This window comes from Dromiciops gliroides, chromosome 4 (genome assembly GCF_019393635.1).
Source record: "Dromiciops gliroides isolate mDroGli1 chromosome 4, mDroGli1.pri, whole genome shotgun sequence".
Taxonomy (NCBI): Eukaryota; Metazoa; Chordata; class Mammalia; order Microbiotheria; family Microbiotheriidae; genus Dromiciops; species Dromiciops gliroides.
The window spans coordinates 342,372,899-342,393,709 of record NC_057864.1 but is presented as its reverse complement, the minus strand read 5'-3'; the positions used below and the strand labels follow the sequence as shown (position 1 = coordinate 342,393,709).

The window sequence follows — 20,811 nt, the reverse complement described above, 5'->3', positions numbered from 1 at the left end:
GTGTAACAGGCAGTTAACAATGTAGGACTGGAGTTCAGAAATAAAATTAAATGCTTTTAGAAACAAATTAAATAGTAACCCAACTCCTCTTGACAGTTTTTTTCAGAGAATCACAGCTAGTGCTCACCTAACTAATTGGCCTAACAAGATTAGGATGGTGCAGTGGATAGAACACCAGCCCTGGCATCAGGAGAACCTGAGTTCAAATCTGTCCTGAGACACTTACTAGTTATGTGACCCTGACCCTAGGCAAGTCACTTAACCCTCATTGCCTCCAAAAAGGAAAAAAAAAGATTAAAGAAAAACAAGATTTCAGAGCTGCCAGGAAAGAGATGCTCATTCCCTAGGAAATCAACCAACTTAAATCTTCCTCCCTAAAATGCTTGGAGTTCCATTGGCAACCAGACATTTGGAAAAGCTGGTGAAAGCAAGGCACCAAGCTGGTGTCTAGACTGTTAACCTGCCTTGCTTATACCTAACATCTCCAAAGTATAATTTAAAAGATTTGACAGGGCTTGGCACATACTAGGTGCTTAATAAATGTTTATTGATTGATTCACTGTCTGGAAAATATCTTGCACACCAATTGAACATTGTACCTGAAATGTCATCTTTAGAATAATTCCTTTAAGTCAAAGTATTGTCTACAAAAGGCTTCTATTAAATACAAATGTTTTCTCCACAAAAGATTTTATCCCTAGACAGAGTAGGGGACCATACAGGGGGGAAAATCTCTAAAGAGGGGTTCGACTGATGGCTTCCAGGTCCCTTCCGATTTTAATCTATGATCCTATGAAGTGTATTCACTACCTGGCTCTGTAACAAGGATGTTCAAATTCAATCACCTGATTTGTGTGAGTCATTATAAAGTGGTTAAAATACCATAGGCGCTTCAAATGGTACTCCTGCCACCACTAGTAATTATAAAAATTAGAGGTGAAAAGTCAAAGCTTATCCAGGACTGACGGATGCTTCCTCCGTTTCCTTCCAGAGCCTACGTCAGAGAATCCAGTGGCAGACAGAGGAGAGTTTCCTAGCACTTGGTCTAAATCTGCAGAGGGTTTTCCCCAGCTGGCTTTTGCAAGAATACTGAGTAATGCTAAGATTGGGCAAACACAAAAACTCCCAACAGTTGAACTCCAGTTCTCAGATCAGAGGCAAGGGCTGACTCTTATTAGGGGTTACAGGATGGGTTGGTGTGTTTGTATGTCGCTTATCACCTTAGAAACTGCACTCATATTAATAGCACATGGAGAACAGCTGCCTTGTTCCTTGCATCCTTTTCCAATGAAGTGTTGCTAGGAGTTTCTCAGAGATTATTGTACTAAAAGCAACCTTGCCAAAAGCCTGCCTAAGTATTCAATAAAGACACAGATAATACAGTGACCATGTAAGGAATGGACTGATTTCACTGATAGGGTAAAGACAGGGAAGGGACTAATTTCATTGATAGAGGGGCCTCCCAGAAGAGAAAACTCCTTCTACCAATGTAGGGTGGCACTTTGTTTACAAGTTACAGTCTTAGAGAGTTGCTTAGAGCAGTGAGATTAAGTGACTTGACCAGGGTCAAGCAATCAGTGGGTCAATATTATATCATATTATGCAAATATTATATTAAAGTAGGGAGGGAAAAACTCAGTTCTAAAATTCCTTAAAGACAGGGTCCATTTAATACTTTCAGCAAACCTTTACTATCGGGCTTTCCTATGTTTTCAAAAAGATGTTCCCCGAGTCTTTGGAGTTGGGACTATATGTTATTTATCTCTTTCTCTGCCCAGTGCCAGCAGAATTCATGTCACATAGTGGTTTGCAGAAAACAGTTCAACCCAGCAATACAACATTCACACCATTGGATTCAACAAACATTTATTGAGTGTTGTTTGGGTGTGGAGAACTATGAGAAGGGCTGGTGGAGACACAAACATTCCTGTCCTCTGAAACTTACCATTTCATTGAGAAAAACATTAATATACACACAAATAACTGTAACGTAAAATGTGACCTATATTGCATTACAGAATGTCAAAGTTGGAAGGAACCTTGGAGGCCATGTAGTCTATACTGTATCTGATTAAGATCCCCTTCTTTCACACTGCCAGCTGATGCTCAACTAGCCTGAAGCTCTCTAGTGAGAGACAATGCTACCTGTGGAAGTAGCCCATTCCATTCTGGGATGGCTTTACGAAAGCTTTCTATACAGCTGAAATCTGCTTTTCTCCAATTTCTACCCATTGCCCCAGCTGTTTTCTGGGGTTAAGCAAGGTAAGCTTAATTCTCCTTCCAAGTGACTAACTGCTCTTCACCCTTTGCATCTCCTTTTGTTGTTTAGTCATTTTGCAGTCGTGTCTGACTTTTCATGACCCCAGTTAAAGTTTTCTTGGCAAAGATACTGGAGTGGTTTGCCATTTTCTTCTCCAGCTCAGTTTATAGATGAGGAAGTTGAGGCAAACAGGGTTAAATGACTTACCCATGGTCAAATGGCTAGTAAGTATCTGAGGCCAATTTTGAACTTGGGACTGACTTCCTGACTCCAGGCCAGGGAATCTATTCACTGTGTCACCTAGATATCATTCCTGTTTCTACCTCTCCCCCATTCAAGCTGTCCCAGAACCCCATCAGAGAATAAAAATAGAAAGAAAACACCACCCAGTTCACCCTACCCTTTTGCCTTTTACCTTGTGTAGGCTGCTTGACTGCTCACAGGATTTAAATGAGATGGAAGTGAAAAATTCTATCCCTTCCCACACGATGATCTCCAGGACTTATTATCTTCTCTTCCACTAAGATATTTCTTTTTTTCTTTTTTTTTTCTTTTTTTTTTTTTTGCAGGCAATGGGGGTTAAGTGACTTGCCCAGGGTCACACAGCTAGTAAGTGTCAAGTGTCTGAGGCCGGATTTGAACTCAGGTCTTCCTGACTCCAGAGCCAGTGCTTTAACCACTGCGCCATCTAGCTGCCCCACTAAGATATTTCAAGCCTTACCACCATATGCCTTGCCTCATCATCTTAATTACTTAAGTAATCAGCCTCAGGACTTCTGGCCTTGCCATCTACACTATCACTGCCCCTTAGGACCTTTCCATCTGCCCTGTAGCTGAACTCTTTTATATGTTATCTCCCCCAATGAGAGTGTTAGTCCTTGAGAACATTAGTCTAACTTTTTTTATTCATACTTCTAGCACTTAGAACAGTGCTTGGCACATGGTAAGTGCTTAATAAATGATTTTTTTCATTCATTCATTCACACACTTGAAGACAACTCTCACTCTCCCCACATATTCCCAACCCTTCTCTTCTCCCCACTAAATATTTCCAGTTCATTCAACTAATTTTTCTTGTGACAGGGTTGCCAGTCCCTTCACAATACTTGTCAATGCCCATCCAAAAATGTGGAGAGCCAACATGGAAAACAATATTCCAGATTTGATTCAACCAGGTCAGAAAACTTAAGCATTACCCTGTCCCTCATTCTAGATTCTATGCCTCTTTTAATGCAGGCTACAGTCACTTGAGCCTTTTTTTGTTTCCATACCATACTCTAGACTCATATTGAGCTTGTAGTCTAAAACCCCCATATTTATTTTCCACACAAATTATTGTTGAGCCATGTCTCTCCCCATAGTGTTCTTGTGAAGTTGATTTTTTAAAAAATCAAGTGTAGTGGGGCAGGTAGGTGGTGCAGTAGATAAAGCATCGGCCCTGGATTCAGAAGGATGAGTTCAAATCCGGGCTCAGACACTTGACACTAGCTGTGTGGCCCTGGACAAGTCACTTAACCCTCATTGCCCCGCCCCCACCCCCCAAAAAATCAAGTGCAGAAATTTCCACTGGCCTTATTGAATTTGGCCCCTTATACTGTCCAGGGAAATTCAGTCTTGCAGCTAGTGAGATTTCCCAGTGACAAGGTGGGAAAGAAGGCAAGTTGGAGAGTGTTAGAGAAGTCCAAAAACAGTGTATTTGATGGGAATAATAGTTTTTAAGTGCATAAAATAAAAAACATAGAATTACAAAGGAAATCCAGAGATTTAGTTATCAAAATATTAAAAAAAGGAAAAAGTTCTGGGAGCCTTAGATTAAGAACCCTTGTCTTGCCAGCCAAAATATTTTAGATCCTTATTTTGTCATCCACTGCATTAGCTGTTCTATTTCCACATTACTGCAAATATAATAAGCATACCATCTATTCCTTCATCCAAGTCATTGGTAAAAAATGTTAAACAGAATCGGGGTTGCTAAGTGTCATAGTGGATAGAACACTAGATGAAGGAAGAACTGAGTTTGAATCCAGCTTTAATCACACTTACTAGCTGTACACTCTGGGCAAGTCACTTAACCTATCTCAGCCTCAGTTTCCTAATCTGTAAAATGGGAATAATAATAGCATTTACTAGACATATATATATATATATGTATGTATGTATGTATACAAAAATATTTATAGCTTCTCTTTTTGTGGTGGCAAGGAATTGGAAGTTGAGAGGATGCCCATCAACTGGGGAATGGCTGAACAAGTTGTGGTATATGAATGCAATAGAATACTATTGTGCTGTAAGAAACAATGGGCAGGGGAGCTAGGTGGCACAGTGGATAGAGCCCCGGCCCTGGATTCAGAAGGACCTGAGTTCAAATCCAGCCTCAGACACTTGACACTTACTAGCTGTGTGACCCTGGGAAAGTTACTTAACCCCAACTGCCTTACCAAAAAAAAAAAAGAAAAAAAAGAAACGATGAGCAGGCAGATTTCAGAGAAACCTGGAAGGACTTACATGAACTGATGCTAAGTGAAGTGAGCAGAAGCAGGGAAACATTGTAGACAATAATAAGCAACATTGTGTGATGATGAACTATGATAGACTTAGCTCTTCTCAGCAATACAGTGATCTAAGACAATGCCAAGTCTCATGATGGGAAATGCTATCCAACTATGGAGTCGGAATGCAGATCAAAGCATGCAATTTTCACTCTTTTTGTTTTATTCTTTCTCATGGTTTCCCCCTTTTGTTCTGATTCTTCTTTCACAACACGACTAATATGGAAATATGTTTAACATGATTGTACATGTATAACCTATATCAGATTGCTTGCTCTCTCAGGGAGGGGGAAAGGGAGGGAAAGAAATTTGGAACTCAAAATCTTACAAAAATGAATGTTGAAAACTATCGACATGTAATTGGAAAAAATACTATTAAGTAAAAAAAAATAGCACTTACCTCTTAAGGTTTTTGCAAGGATTAAATGAAATAGCATATATAAAGCTCTTTGCAAACATCAAAGTGGTAGATAAACATGATTATTATCTTGTATATACCTAAATATGTACATGGCATTTCCTTCATTAGAATGTGGGCTCCTTGAGGGCAGGAATTTTTCTTTGTATTCCCCCTTAACACAGTGCCTGGAATATAGCATTTAACAAATGCTTGTTGACTGATTGAGTGACGGACATTGAATCGTTATTAAGTAGTCTTTACATCCAATTATTCAACCAGTTCCAAATCTAATTGTCTTATTACAGAGTCCACATCTTTACATGTTGTCTATATGTTCTAGTCTGGGGATGCCTGACTTATAAACAATCAACTCTGCTGAGGTAGATTGGCAGAGTAGCAAGTTCCAAAGTCTCTGTAGAAAGGAAGGCACTCAAAGCAGCACAATCAAACAGTCAGGTCTAGGGGTGGGGGAGAAGACTGTACTCTGAGCTACTTTATCAAATACTTTGCTGAAGTCTCGGTACATGCATAAGCAAAGGACTAAGTGCTTTGTGAAGTATTAGGAGAAAAGGCTCATTTCTGCTTCAAGGAGGAAATGGCATTTAAGTTCCGTCTTGAGGCTGGGTAGGTTCTCAATAAGCAAGAGATAGGAATTTGGCAAAGCTTTAAAATGTTGACAGCAACGATGAGAAGACAGAGGATATAACTGGGGAGCAAGAAATATAATTTAACTGGAGCCTAGAGTATACAGTAGGGAGTATGTAAGATAAGGCCAGAAAGATAGGGCTGTAGGTAATTATGGGAGGGCCTCATATGCCAGGCCAAGCAGTTAAGGCTTTATTCAGCAGGTGACAGGGAGTCACTGAGGTATACTCAATACTCCGCAATGGCAAGTGTTCCTGTGTTGGTCCCAAGTCTCCCAGGTAATCTTCCTGTAGCAGAATTTTATACTAGGAGTTTAAAAAAAAAATGTGTTCTCTGACTGCCCTGGAAAAACTTAAACATGAAGAAGATGTTGATGCTTGTAAACTCCTTGAGGGCAGAGATTCTCTCTTGTTCATCTTATCCTCTTAGCAGTCCAAAGAGGCAGTATGGCTTCCTGGATAGAGAGCTGGGCTCAGAGCCAGAAAGACCATTGTTCAAGTCCGTGCTCTGATACATACTGGGTGTATGACCCTGGGCCAGTTATATAACCTCTCAGTGTCCCCATGCAACTCTTTAAATTTTCAATTCAGTAAACATTTATTAAGCACTTACTATATGCCAGGCACTGTTCTAAGTGCTAAAGATACAAATATAAGTTAAAAAAAAAAAAGATAGCCACTGCCCTTAATGAGCTTAAAATCTAATGGGGGGGGGTAGCAGCTATGTAGTGCAGTGGATAAAACACTGGCCCTGGATTCAGGAGGACCTGAGTTCAAATCTGGCCTCAGACACTTGATACTTACTAGCTGTGTGACTCTGGGCAAGTCACTTAACCCTCATTGCCCTGCAAAAAACCAAAAACAAACAAACAAACAAACAAATCTAGTGGGGGAAGACAACACACAAAAGGAAGTTGAAAACAATCAGGGGGATGGTGTCTACATGATGGAGAAGCCCAAAATAAGTTCAAAAGCAGAGTAGCTGGTGGGAAATGAAGAGAAGTCTGTGTTGAGCCCCTTTCTTAAACAGAGACCCAGGAGTCCATGGCCCTGCTCTTTGTCAGAGGGTCCAATCAGAAGAGCAGAAGGTACTGATAAGATGTGAGTACCCAGGCCACTCCATCTGGCCAGATAATGAGATTTCTCAATAATAAGTTTAAAGATCAAGGGCCTAAGTCTTGTTTTAAATTAAAAAAAAATTTTTTTTTTTAGTGAGGCAATTGGAGTTAAGTGACTTGCCCAGGGTCACACAACTAGTAAGTGTTAAGTGTCTGAGGGCGGATTTGAACTCAGGTACTCCTGACTCCAGGGCCAGTGCTCTAACCACTGCGCCACCTAGCTGCCCCTAAGTCTTGTTTTAAAACAAAGAAAAACCCAGTCTAGATTGTCAAGAGGATACAATACAAGCTCAAGAACTCGAACCAGGACCCATATATATAAAACAAATACATATATACATACATTTATATGATGCAAATATGTATATGTACATATTTATTGAAATACACATATACATATATTCAAATATATTCCAACTGGGATAATATGAAAAGATAAAGGGTTTATGCAGAAATATAGAAGATCCAGATTTCCACTGCTTAGCAAAAGGACTGGAGAGGTAAAAAACCAGGGAAACATCTTGCCATATAAGATTCCTGCCTGAGACTGCTCTGGGTGGCACAAGAGAGCTGGCAGTTCTAGGGAATGGGCAAGCTAAATAGCAAAAGAGAAGTTGAGGTGAGCCAGAGAAGATCACAGGAGACTGGCTGTCTGAAATTATATCTCCAAAAGGTCAGAGCTAGGATTATTTACTCCCACACTTAAACCCAAGACCCTGACTTGCATTTGCCCCCATCCCTGACCTCACCTGGAAGTTCCTTATATCAATGAAATCACAGGTCTAGTCCTTATCCCAGAGACTTTATAAAACTGTGGGCTTTTGAAAGAGAAAGAACCATATATACATATATTTTCAATTTTGTTTAGTCTGCCACAGGTGACAGAGTAAAATTTAGATCAGGAAGGCACCTTAGCTTAGAGATCCTCTAACCAATCCAATCCTCTAGTTATACAGTTGGGGAAACTGAGGCCCAAAGAGATAACATGACTTGCTGGAGGTCACACACAAGTAAGAAGTGGCAATGGTACATTTGGATCAGTACCTTCTCACCATAAATCCAGCCACGCTTTCCACTGCACTGAGTTGTTGACCGACTAAAAGAAGGGAAATTAAACAGATTTGATGAAAGACCAAGGAAATTAACAGGATTTTATGAATGTGAACCATGGTGAAACTATGGCTGAGCAACATAGCCTGAAAAGTAGCTACAGATCCACTGACTTTTTCCATGCTTTAAATAAGGAAGACTTCAGAATGAATCTTCCCTCCAGAACTTAGGGAACAAAGGTGTTTTGTTTTGTTTTGAATAAAATTAGCTTCAACAATATGAATCACTTCATTTTATAGGATTCCATACTTACAGCTAGAAAGAGCTGGTTCAACCGCCTTATTTTATAACATGGAGCCTCAGAGAGCTGAGGGCACTTGCCTGAGGGCACACAGCTACTAAGACTCTCCCAGGGATCCAAAACACAGGTCTTCTTCCTCCAACTCTTCTCCCCACTACACTGTTTCTCAGCCTCTCTCCCCATAAAACACCCTCCCTCTTCCCATAGGGAGCCCTGAATTAATTGATAACAATAATTAACAAGGCAGAACAACAATTACCCAAGAGTGCTTCCCCGGGAGCTGGGACCCAGAGGGAGTTGTCCCGGCTGCTCAAGTTCCCCTGGCATTCCTCCACTCAGTTTCTTTAGTCCTGGACGCTTAGGGGAAGAGGAAACCTAATTGGTCACTGGACATTTCTAGTACATGAAGGAGGTTTTGGTTTTAAGAAATAAAGTGACTTCGCTGTAGGTTCACTCCCCCACAGGAAAATATTGAGACAGAGCTTTCTAGTTCTCAGTTTTGATTTGCATACAACTTCCACTTCCTGATTCAAAGCCTGTTCTGCAACTTACCTGAGACTAGACAGGACTGGGAGAGAAAGAGAGACACCCAGAGCAACCCAGACCCAGAGGACGGTGTAAGAAGTGAAAAGAGAGAGGAGGGAGGGAGAGAAAAGGACCCTCCTCCCTTTGCCTCTTCCCATCCCCTGGGCTTTGTCAGGCTTCCTTCATCCTAATTCTAAGGTAAGTTGTTTCAAGATTGCTGCTGCCCCGCCTGGTCTTGTTTCCAGCCACTGACCCACTTTTTAAAATTGTGTTTTTCTTCCTCATCTCTTGAAATGGCCTGTCTCCTTTGCCCATCCCCTTTTCCTCCCCACCCTTTATTTCTCTGGCTTTGGTTTAGAAAAAGAAGAGCACAGTGAAATCTTTCCCCCTCCTGCTTGAGTGTTACTTGGTGGTTTAGAATTTCAATCAACGAGGCAAAAATTAACTCTTTTCGGGGGGGGGGGGGAGGGGGAGGGGGAGGGGGAGCGGGGAGCAAGACTCTTTTCTTAAATTTTGGGTCTTGCCTGGATAAACATTTGTTTAGGGAACCTGGTGTTCCCACAATAAGATGACAGATCCCCATTTGCCCTGGGAAGAGAGCTAAGACTGGCAAAAGTTAAGTCGTTGGCCTCCGGCCACAGGACACGTCAATGGCAGTGCTGGGAAGACAGTTCCCAAGTTTTCTTGCATCCCTGTTTCAAAGCTGAGAAAAATCAACACTTGCTTAGGCCAGGCAGTTTCTCCCAATTTTCAATTAGTTGGTGGGCTGGTGTGTTTTCCCTCAATAAGCCATTCATTTCCTGGCTCCAAAAAGGAACCTTTAGGGAAAACTAGTACTGAAGTGCTACCCTGGCTCTTAGAAGCTAAACCCAGACTAATGTTCTTGAGTTTTCTGTACTTTGTGGGAGGTCTCTTTAGTACTGGCATAGGAAAGACCACCCCCACACTGAGAAACACACAACCACCGAAAAGAAATTAAGTTCTATTAGATCAGGGATAGCTATGATGGATGGCCTTAGCAGTGACCTAATTATTTCGTGTTTTTTAATGATGTTGCCCCATAAGCTACCTGAGTCACATTATTTTTGTAACCCCCACAGTGCCTGGTACCACTAGCGTTCCACAAAGTAAATGGATTCTTTTATTGTGCATTACACCAAATAAATTCTAAGTTCCTTGGGAGTAGGAACTGTTTTTCTTTATTTTATATTCCCAGCACCAGTGACCAGTAAGCACTTAATAAATGCTTGCTGAATTAGAGAGTAAGTGCTCCCTCCATAAATGCTTGAACCATAGAATGTGAAATCCCATCTGGGATTTGTAGTCAAATGGGAGGGACAGATATTGGAATGAGAAGAGTGGGCATAAGGGATGGGGGCTGAGAAGGGAAGGGAAGGAAAAAACACACATCTTCATTTGTTTTCTGTTTTCTCTTCAAGTGAGGTTTCTCTCTACTGCTTCGTCATTGATTCGCCCACTTTTACCAAAAACATTTGTATCAGGGGCTGGGGGTATCAGGACAGAGAGCTTAGCTGGGTCCCCTAGAAGACATGGCTTGTGGGGCAAGGGCCAGATGACATAAACTAGAAAAGAAAAGAGAAAGGACTTTATGAACTTTGTTTAGGAAAAAAAATCCATTTTATAGCTCCCACTGTCTAAAGAGAGGCAAGGGCTGTCCAGAGGACTCATTGGCAAACCTAGCAGCTGAGAAATGCAGGATTACAGAGCAGCTGAAATTACTCTTTTCTCGGGGTAATAAATGTTTGTGACACCTTTAATATCCTCAGAAAAGAAACTACAAAACACATCCTGTACACTCTCTAGGTTGACAAAATATGATTAGAAACCCTGTTTGATGACCTAAAGAATACTTAATGCTATTCAGGCAACAATTTCCTTCTTTTCTTTTTCCCCCCCTCCCCCAATTCTCTTGTGTTTCTGGAAACTGCCAGCAGGCATCATAAATGAAATTCAGAATAGACTTATGCTGAATGAGATATGCTGGCCCTTTAAGAGGCCTTTTGTGATTTTTCCAGTTCCTGGAGCCCTCCTCCCCCACCATCCCTGTATACTTATTTAGTTAGTATTTAGTTAGCCCATGTTTACTTATCTGTTATTACAATCTATCTACCCATTAAAATGTAAGCTCTTTGAGAGCTGGGACCAATGTCAGGACCCTCTAAGTATACCCAAATCCTTTTGTCTTTGAATCTTCAGAGCCTAACCCAGTACCTAGCACATACCTTAATAAATAAAGGCTTATTGGTTAATTTACTGATTGATTGCTATTAGTGAATTGATGAGGCTGGCATCAGTTCCCTTTCTAATCCATGTCATGGTTGTGGCTCTGAAGGGTCCAGGTTTTAGGATGTTTTGTTTTGTTTTGTTTTGAGGTGAGATGGTGTGGGGATTCTGGGATTTTCAAGGATGCATCCCTTGAGATGATTTACTAGATTTTCTAGTCAAGTACTACAGCATCATCGTCAAACATTGGGTTAAATATTGCTCAGCTGCCAAGACAGCTTTGATTCCCAAAAGTCACGCCACAATCCTATTTTTATGGTGCTGCAGCCCCAAATCAGCCAGCTGAGAAAGCATTGTCAGACTCTTAGTAATATGGCCACCGTCCCTATTTGCAGGCCACCAGTTCAGCCAACAAGGAAGGTAACCTTAGAAATTTTGGGAAAATTTGGGAGGGAAAATGCTCTTAGGGCTAAGATGCTCATTGTGTAGGAACATTCCTAGCGACTTATTTCACCAGGGATTTCTATCAGGATTCATGAGTTACCATTCCTCCCCCTCCTCCTCTTCCAACTACTACTATCACTCCTACCACTGATAATAATGATGGTGATGGTAATTAGCAGTTTGAGAGATAGCATGATGAGTTGGATAGACAGGTGGTCCAAGTGAGGATGCCCCGGTTTCAAGTCCTGCCTCTAACACACACTAACTTTATGATCATGGGAAAGTCACTTAAGCTCTCAGTGTCCCAGATAACTAAGACTTCACATAGATCTTCACTGGTAAAAGAAGTTTTCCTCCCTTCACCAACCAGTAAAACAAAACAAGACAAAACAAAAAGAACTTTAGCACTTAACATTTAAAAAGCTGCTTTCCTCATAACAAGCCTGAGAGACAGCCAGGTTCAGAAAAGTTAGATGTCTTGCCTGGGGTCAAATAGCTTGTAATTTCCTCTTTCTACCGTTCCCCTTCAAACTCTGTATTTATAACCAGTAACACACATGTGCTTGTACAATTGGCAATCAGAAAGAAAAGCCAATCTAGGAAGATGGTGGAGGGATAGTGGGCCCAAGGGACAGAGAAAGTTAGTGTTTGTCAAGGTCTTTGAAAATGAAAAAGGAAGAGAATTCACAATATTTGGGGAATTCTCTTTTGAGAGAGAGAGAGAGAATTTAGCTTGTCTAAATTAAGCTTGTATTTTTACATGTTGAATAACGTGATACAGGAGAATCCTTTGAATTTGCATCAGTTTTCTGTTACAGGAAATCTTTCATTCCCTTTTTAAAGCATAGCTAAACTGCAAGCATCAACAGCAAAATAATATGATCAAAAGCAAAACACATTAAATGATGTGTTCCTTCCTAATGGAAGAAGGCATAGTGTCTAGCCAATAGTAAGTGCTATACAAATGTTATCTATTATTATTAGTAGTAATATTAATGGATCAATCACTTTAGCATTGATTAAGCTCCTTTGTTGTTCAGTATTTCAGTTATGTCCAACTCTTCATGGATCATATGATCATGGCGTTTTCTTGGCAGAGATGCTGGAATGGTTTGCCACTTCCTTCTCCAATGGATTAAGGAAAACAGAAGTGAAGTGATTTGTCTAGGATATGAAGTAGCATTTGAACTCAGGTCTCTTCTGGGCCATCTAGCTGCTCCTAATGTGTGCTTATTAGGCTGTGGGGATGCAAAGACAAAAGTGGAACAATTCCTGCCCTCATTCATTTCTTACATTCTAACAGAAAGACAACCCCTAGTCAAACACCTGGATATTTTTTTTAACCCCACTGCCTCTCTGCAATTAGGAAACTTTTTCTTTGGGGTCTCTCTCATGGATTCCATGTTTATAGACCCTAAGATAGTTTGTTTACTGGCTGTTCCTCTACCTTCTGATGCATCTGAATTCCACTAGTTCTTCCATGTTTGTCTAGATTCACCACTCCGGTTTCTCATGTGTATTACTTGTATTTGCATATGTGCTAATGTGTATGAACACATCTTGAAGAAGAGCCTTGGAGAGAGGAAAATTGAAAGGTGACTAGAGAGTGGGAGCTTTCATGAGCCCTCAACCCAGTCTGTGGCCTTCCTGTTGTGCCCTTGGGACTTGGCTGTCTAATTGGGGAGCTGATACCAATAAGTGCTGAGGTGATAGAGCATTGCCACAATACCCTGGTTTTCTCGACCACCTGCTCTACTGCCGGCCCTCCCTCCTTCCCTTCCCCAACCATGGCATGTTTGCTTATTGGTAGATATTTGTGTATATGCATGTGTGTGCGTGCGGGCACACATTTGGGTTCAGTCATGGAAGTTATTTGCCCTAGGATGCTTGGCAGTATTCTGTCCAATTATTTCCTAACTCCAGGAATTTCCAGTATGCCATTATTCTATCCTCTTGATTTCGACTCCTAGCTAACTAACTGGCTTTCTCTAGACTTGAGGTTTGCTCTTCTTCTCTCCCTCTCCCAATCACCTTGTGCTCTTTTCTCTGGAATATTTGCTGTTTCCAGAACTCGCCTTTCCATCTCCTTCTTTGATGCCTTTTCTTTTCACATGCCAGAAATACACTCTCTCCTTATCTTGGCCTCTTACAGTCCTTAGCTTCGTTGAAGGCTCAATCCTTCTCATGGACTTTCAGCTACAGTTTTTTAATGTCTCACTTTTCCTAACACCTAACACTGTACCTTGTATACAGTCAGGGCTTAATCGATGCTCTGTTGAATTGAATTGAACACCTATAATGTTCGGCTTTATAGCTGAATGCTTGTGGCCAGTTAGCAAAGAAATGTCTGTTCATTCTCTGTAGTCTGTAGCTCCCACACTCAAGTTTCTAAAAGATGCCCAAAGCCAAATGAATTTAGAGCAAGTCATTGCATTGGGAGAATTACTGAGCATGATTTTTTTTTTCCAAAAGGGCAGTTAGGGCTCCCTTGGCTCCAACACTTGCCACTATTTCAAATCCTCTGGCAAGCAAAACGGAAGAACTTCTATGTCTGGGAAATTTTGCAAGTAAGGTTGGAAGTATTTGTTCACTAGAGTTTGACTCTTGGCCAAGCAGTTCACTCAAAACCAGGCCTCCACAATTATTTACCAAGAAGACCAATGCTATGAAGTTTGCATACATTTGGGGAAGGGGATGAGAGGCACTGAATTTTATGTTATTATTACTATTTTTATTAGAGTTTTAAATGATTTTTTTAAAATCCCCCATTCTTAGAAACCTTCTTATAAAATATCTCTCACTAGTAGCCAAGCAAGATGTTAAAAAACTATAGCCAAAATTCTGACAAAAGTCAGATAGATTTTTGGACCTTCCTAATAGCAATTTTGAAACCTATGTAAATCTATGTAAAACTGAGATAGATGTGTTAACATACAAACCACCTACTCATTCAGAGGCTATATAGATTCCAAAGGACTCTTACACTCTGTTGCTGACCAAAAAAGAAAAATTGGATACCTCAAGCAGCTGTTGAAATCTGGCTTTTTTTTTCCCTCCTTTTGATTGCTTAGGAATCAGTTATCCAGCTTATTAATTATCCAGAAGCCTCACTCCTGCTCTTACTCCATTTAATTACTATACTATTTATCTTCTTTCAGATACTTCACACCTTCATTAAATTCAGCCCATCTTTGCTTCACAAGCCCCTGGAAACCTTCCCCTAACTAAGCCCCCAAACCATTTATCGGCACCCTTTGTTTGTATTCTGTCAACCAGTTTTCAATTTATTTTGAATTCAGTTTATGATTAAAATTTAATGAGCCCTAATCAAATCCCTTTTTTCAAATCAAGATTCTGCAGTCTCATCCTCTACCTTGACTATAATACTACAAAAGAACACAGGCATGGTCTAATCAGCTTCTTATAGACCATGGGTCATATGCATTATATCTTCTGTAGCCTCAAGGTCAATGGTTCCCCGAATTTTTTCATTCCATAATTCCTCAGGGGCAGCATGTGGTAGTGGAAAGGAGGCTAATTTTGAAGTCAGGAAGACTTGGGTTCAAGTTTTACCCTTGACAAACCAGTTGCTTGCTTATAGGCAAGTCATTTAATCTTGTTTTGTTTGGTTTTGGGTTTTGGTGAGGCAATTGGGGTTAAGTGACTTGCCCAGGGTCACACAGCTGGTAAGTGTCAAGTGTCTGAAGGCAAATTTGAACTCAGGTCCTCCTGAATCCAGGGCCAGTGCTTTATCCACTGTGCCACCTAGCTGCCCCCAAGTCATTTAATCTTATGGCATTACAAGAAGTCATTTTAGGGAAAGAGTGGATTAAGCATTTACAGAGCACCTCCTACATACACTGTGCTAAGCAGTTTTACAAAAATTGTCTCATTTGATGCTCACAACAACCCTGCAAGGTAGGTGCTGTTATTGCCATTTTACAGTTGAGGAAACTAAGGCAAAGAGAGAGAGGTTAAGTAACTTGTCCAGGGTCATATCTGAAGCTGGATTTGAACTTTGGTCTTGAATCCAGTCCCAGAGTTCTATCCACTGTGCCAACTCAATGCCTCTAAGAGCAGTAAGTTATAGGAATTGCTGATCAGCATTGGTGAATGGAGTTTGCTTACTGGGAGATGCCCACACCAATGAAATTCAGAGGTCCAGATCCCTGACCCCAAACTCTGCAGACCTTATTTAATTCTTCAAAGATCTATCAAATATCCCAATAACTGCACACTCTTCTGACACATATCCTTAGTTCTATGAGTCAGATCTCATCAATGTGGGGCATATCTCTCTCTTCTACTCTTGTCCATATCATCCTGTAAATCCTTTACTCCAGATCCACCCCAGTGTGTTGGGGCCTTTCTTCTAGATCTCTGATCTAGATCTCTAGAGACAATTACTTGGTGCAGTGGCTAGAGGACTGGGCCTGGATTCAAGGAAGACTGAATTCAAATTCAGCCTCAGACACTTACTAGCTGTGTGAGTCTGGGCAAGCCACTTAACCTGTTTGCTTCAGTTTCCTCAACTACAAAATGGGGATGATAATAGCACCTACCTTGGAAGATTGTTGTGAGGATCAAATGGGATAATATTTGTTAGTTTGGTTTTTTTTTAAGTGCTTAGCATAGTGGTGGGCACAAATTAGGTGTTTATTCTCTTCCCCACTTAACCTCTTTCTACCTCGGTTTCTAAATCTGTAAAATGGGGCATCTACCTCCTGAGGTAATTGTGAGATTCAAATAAGATATTGGTAATGCACTTTTCAAACCTTTGTGATGTTTAAAAAGTTCAAGGGAGATAATTTCTGGGTAATTTAATAATTTTATTAATAATGTCAGCATGTTTATTAATAAAAGAATGGTCATTTGGAAACCCCTCAGAACAAAGGCAATTGGTGGGTGGGCTCATGGGTTATATGCCCTTTGGAAGAGGGGTGTTCCTGGAGGCGGGGAGCAATCATCTCTGATTGGTTAATAATTAAGGAGATAATTAATATTATAATGAGGGGGCAGTGAATGACATCTTGTCAAAGAGACACTATGCCTATGCCCAGACCACCCCCAGCCTTGGACAATCTATTCAAAGAATTTATCTCCACCCAAACCTGGGAAGAGCACAGTGGCTTCCCTACCTGAGAGGGATTGGAGGGAGGGGGTAGGGAGTCTGAACAAGATTGTTAGGAAAATCAGTCCAATCTCATTATTAGTCATGTCCTTCAAGAAACTGAGCTTTTGAAATCAGGACCTTAGAAAAAGGGGGGAAACTCTGGATCTTCCCAAATCATTGGTTATTAATAACTTCTCTCACCTAAAAGCACTTTATAAATGCTATTATATTGTGACATTACAGACATACCTCCAAAACAAAAGAATTATCTAGGTGGTTATCCCTCACTCTCTCACTACATGACTGGTCTTATCCTACCTTTTACAAAAAAAAAAGAAAAAGAAAGAAAGAAAGAAAGAAAGAAAGAAAGAAAGAAAGAAAGAAAGAAAGAAAGAGAGAAAGAAGGAAAGAAGGAAAGAAAAAGAAAGAAAGAAAGAAAGAAAAAGAAAAAAGTAGTATAGGATTTCAGTGTTGCTGACAGTTTGCTAATTTTAAAAAATGAGTGGGTTCTCATGCATGTCATAGATTTTTCACCATTATCTGGACTATCTATTTTTACCAGTGATCTCTTAATTGCTAAATCTAATGACTTTTTTCTCCAAACCCATCCTTCTATACTTCTCTGACACTACTGCTCACCCTCTTCCTCTGTATATTCACTTCTTTCTAGGTTTTTGAGACACTTTTCTCTCCTGGTTCTTCCCCTATCTGTTTGGCTGCTTCTTCTCAGTCTCCCTCCTCTAGGTTATGTCCCCCAAAGCTCACGCTGGTCCCTTTTCTCTTCTCTCTCCAGACTAACTTGCTTGGTAAGATCAACTGTCATCTCACTGGAGATGGTTCTCATATGCATTTGTCTACCACTCTTCTGAGTTCGGGTCTCAGCCAATTCAAATCGGATGTTGTGTGGGTGCCTCAAACTCAACATGTTCAAAATTTTACCTCATTACCTTTCCCCAAAACCCTTTTCCACTTTTCAACTTGTCCATGGCACCATTACCCTCTCATTTATCCAGGCTCATCTATGTTGTCATCTTCAACTTCTTACTGATGCTCATCCCACCTATTTAATATGTCGCCAAATCTTATTATTTCTACCTTTTAATGCATGCATCTGATATATACATCCCCTTCTCTCCACACACAAAGCCAATACCTCACTCCTAGACTATTGCAATAGTCTTCTGACTGGTCTCCCTGAGTCTTTTTTTTTTTAACCTGTAAAAAGGCTTAGATGAAACTGCTTATCAAATTAGCAAATGATCAATCAACAAAAATTGTTTGCACCTACTATGAGCAGCTAGGTGGCCCAGTAGATAATGTGCTGGGCTTGGAGTCAGGAAGATTTATTTTCCTGAGTTCAAATCTGGCCTCCGGGCAAGTCATTTAATGCTGTTTGCCTCAGTCTCCTCATCTATAAAATGAGCTGGAGAAGCAAATGGCAAACCACTCCAGGAGCTTTGCCAGGAAAACCCCAAATGGGGTCACAGTCAGACAAGACTGAAAATGACTGAACTGAACTATGGTCCAGGAACTGAGCTAGACACTAGAGATAAAGACACAGAATAAATCCATCCCTACCTTCAAGAAGCTTATATTCTCATGTTACAAATCTGGAGAGGATAGCTAAAATAGCAAATGGCAGAAACAGGATTCCAAAGGGTCTTAGCAGGCTAGAATACTGGATGAAATCTACTTATAATAACATTTGATGGGGATAAATGTAATCTTATGCTTGGGTATTAAAAAATCCCCAACAACAAAAAAGTTTGGGTAGTCACAGCTAGACAGCAGTTTAAAAGATCTAGAGGGTTTAGTGGACTGCTAGCTCAATGAGTCAGCTTGGTGATGTGGCATCCAAGAAAGTTAATGCAATCTTAGGGATCATTTATAGAGACATCTCTCTTAAGGAAGAGGTTATAGTACATGGTACTCTACCCTGGTCAGACCATCTCTACAGTAATGTGTTAAATTCTGTGTGCTACATTTTAAGATGAACAATGATCAATTAGAGGGTTTCCAGAGGAGGGCAACTGGGAAAATAAGATCCTGGGAATCCTATAATAAATGAGTTGTCTGAAGGAACCAGAAAACTGTACACTCAGGAAGGGGGAAAGGAAGGGAGGCATGAGGGCTGTCTACAAATATCTGAAGGATTGTCCTGTGGAAGAGGGAGTAGACTTGAGCTTGCCTGTTAAAGATCATAGGATCTTTAACCTCAATGAGGCATTTGAGTGAAATGCCCATTTGGAAATGAACAGTTTCTCACACAGTAACTTACATTTTTTTCTGTCCCAGAACAATTTCTATGTCTTCAGTAATACACCTTCCTGCATGTGGCTCTGCCTTTTCCTCTCTAATTTTTCCCCATCCCACTCTAGGTTCTCATCACCTGGTTCCCAGCTTCTTACAACAGCCCTAGAACTGGTTCCCTTGCTTCTTGTCTCTTCTACCTCAAACCTACCACTCCTGTGAACTACTTACAGAGTGATTTTCCTAAAAGAATGCTTTCCTTGCTTTTCCCTGCTCAAGAATCTACAATGGAGTCCTCTTGCCTGCAAGGACCGGAATCCTCTGCCTGGTTTTGCAGGCACTCTGTAGTCAGGTCCCACCTTACATATTCAGCTTGGTTGTGGAGCAATGGGATTCTCCAGTCAAGAAGACCTAGGTTCAAATCTCATCTCAGATACATATTAGGCGATCCTGGGAAAAAAAAAAAAACCTCTCTGTGCTCCATGTTCCTCATTTGTAAAAGGAGGGCTTGGGTGGGATGGTCTCCAAGGTCCCTTTGCACTCTAACTCTGTGAACCTATGAACTTTATTTCCCACTATCCCTGGTACACACCCTCTGAGTCAGCAAGGCTAGATCACTCACTGTTGTTCAGTCCTCTTCAGTCATGTCTGACTCTTTGTCAGATCCCCCAAGTGGGGTTTTCTTGGCAAAGATACAGGAGTGCTTTGCCATTTCTTTCTCCGGCTTGTTTTACTGATGAGGAAATTGAGGCAAACAGGGTTAAATGACTTGTCTGGGGTCACATAGATTTGAACTTAGGTCTTTCTGACTTCAGGCCCATTGCTCTGTCCATCGTGCCACCTAGCTGCCACATCTCACTGTATGCTTCCCAAAACTGCCCTCCTCCTACCTCACAACCCAAGCGGACTAGAGGCCACCCAGTCCAGCTCTGCTCATTCTCACTTTCAGTCATGCTTTTTCTGTTTGCCCTGGAACGCCTTCTATTTTCCTTTGTGTTTATTAATTTTATTGTAGGATCTACTTATTATCCATGCAGCTACTCCCTCTCTCATGACAATCCTTTGGTGATGGTCTTTGGGAACTGTGGCCAAAGATTGGCTATCGCCCTATGGCCCTATGGCCAACCTCTTGATAGGCCTTTTTGTTATCGCGTATCTATTGCATTCATTATGCACATACATATTTATATATACCTTGTCTATCCCCCCCCATTAGAATGTAAGCTCTTTGAGGGAGGGGATGTTTCCATTTTTTTTCTTTGTATCCCAGGTGCCTAGCCCAGTATCTTTGTACATCGTAAGTGCCTAATAAATGCTTGTTGATTAATTAATTGATTATAAGGCTGTTGCTCAGACAATAAGAACACAGACTGAAAAAATCTGTCTTGGGGCCTGTACTGAGAACCTGATGGATTTTGTGCCCCTCTAGGCATAGCCTTTGCGAAACCAAAGCCCTCCCCATACCATAATGAGGCACTGGTGTAGGATTTGTTGGATTTCTTTACTAGTATATAATTGGTTATATATTCTAGTATTTCAGTCTGTTTGTGACCTTATCTTTTTTTTTTTTTTTTTGCGGGGCAATGGGGGTTAAGTGACTTGCCCAGGGTCACACAGCTAGTAAGTGTCAAGTGTCTGAGGCCGGATTTGAACTCAGGTAGTGCTGAATCCAGGGCCAGTGCTTTATCCACTTCGCCACCTAGCCGCCCCCTATTGGGTGCTCCCTCCAACAATGCAGATCTCAACTAAACCAGGACTGCCCATTCCGCATGATTCATGTTTATGTCCTCTGATAAATTCACCTCCAGGGGTCCACCCTAATGTCTGAAGACCTTCCCTTAGCACTGTATAATGCCGAGTATGTACATTTTATGTAACATATACATTCATTAATTTTATTACCTTAATTCCTA

General features: G+C 40.9%; 1 protein-coding gene across 1 annotated transcript in view; it reads left to right on the top strand.

The window, feature by feature from the left end:
• The first annotated feature begins 8,632 nt into the window (after positions 1 to 8,632).
• The window catches only part of TRAF3IP2 (TRAF3 interacting protein 2), a 70,958-nt gene continuing 58,779 nt past the window's right edge, over positions 8,633 to 20,811 (top strand). Inside the window, exon 1 of the mRNA XM_044004718.1 lies at positions 8,633 to 9,045. The gene's annotated coding sequence lies outside the window, so the exon portion shown is untranslated. The remainder of the gene's footprint in view (positions 9,046 to 20,811) is intronic.